This window comes from Propithecus coquereli, unplaced genomic scaffold (assembly GCF_000956105.1).
Source record: "Propithecus coquereli isolate 6110/MARCELLA unplaced genomic scaffold, Pcoq_1.0 Scaffold26, whole genome shotgun sequence".
In the NCBI taxonomy this organism is placed as follows: domain Eukaryota; kingdom Metazoa; phylum Chordata; class Mammalia; order Primates; family Indriidae; genus Propithecus; species Propithecus coquereli.
Genome location: NW_012148174.1, coordinates 10,883,075 through 10,884,278, shown reverse-complemented (window position 1 = coordinate 10,884,278; position 1,204 = coordinate 10,883,075). Strand labels below are relative to the sequence as shown.

At 36.0% G+C, this 1,204-nt stretch overlaps 1 protein-coding gene across 1 annotated transcript in view; it reads left to right on the top strand.

Moving 5' to 3' along the window:
• UNC5C (unc-5 homolog C (C. elegans)) overlaps nt 1-1,204 on the top strand; it is a 157,790-nt gene that overhangs the window by 113,419 nt on the left and 43,167 nt on the right. The gene's annotated exons all lie outside the window — the stretch shown is intronic.

Genomic DNA, 1,204 nt, shown 5'->3' with positions numbered 1-1,204 from the left:
GCCTCCTGATCTTGACTTGGCCGATTCCTTCTTATCCTTCAAGCGATAGCCCAAATTTCATCTCAGTAAAAATTTCTTCCCTAACTTCCTAAGTTGGCCATCCCTGTATCTTCAATCACGTTATGTTCTTTTGCTTTATTTTTAAAAGAACTTTTTCAGTATTCGAAATGATCTCTTTTTTTTTGTTTGTTTCCTTGCTTATTTTTTGTTAACCTAGAATAGAACCTCCATGAAAGCAGGAAAGTACCCCCATGTCTAGAATAGAACCCAGAATATAATAGGGTTCAAGAGTATTTGTTAAATGAATGAATGAATGCCAATTCTGTGCATGGAATGAAATATAAGTCTCAGATCAATACCATAAGGCACAAAATTATTTATTGAGCAGTTCAAATCTACATAAATATATGAAAGTTGAAATTAAAATCAAAACTATAAAGTTCTTTTCTGTTATTCTTTGGTCTGCCTGTCAAGAACAGGAATTCTGTTGGACAGCAGAAACATAAGCCAGGGAAGAACTGCTGTACAGGGAGAATATTGAGACCATGTTACATCTCTCTGGAGATACACTTTGCCTTTTATAAGATACAGCTCTTCGGCATACTCGAGCAGGCCCATGCTGATCCTTAGCAAAATTTTCAGGATGAACATTAGAACGTTTCCAAATATCCTATTTTATACTCACTTCCTTACCCTCTCGCCTGCAAAAAATAAGTCTTTTGACATTCCTCTACTTAACATCATCACTTCCAAGAGGATGGCATCATTATCTGGTCTCCTTTTCCAGCTTGTTTTGTCTTAAGTCTTTGGGTTTCGAAAATAAAGCCTGCATGCCTCCCAGATGGGCTTTTATTGAGTTCACAGAATACAAATGGAAAAAGGTTATTACCGGACAGAGGTGTTTAAAAATGAAAATCAAACGTAATATAATACATGGACTCAGACAACTGGAATAAGGAATATAATATTTATAAAACGGAGTAGGAGGTTGCAATCATTGCTCTAAAATAAAACATTAAAAATTAATTCAGAGCAAACCTGTCTGTGCAACAGCAAACCTCTTTTTCATTAAGGTAGCACTGCATGCTTCTCCAGAATTAGTTCCCCCCAAAATAGGTAAATAGCTTGTAAGAAATGCGTGTTCTGCAAACTACAGAAGCACTACCTGAGGCACGATTTAGAGTTGCTTTTAGTATTAAAGCTT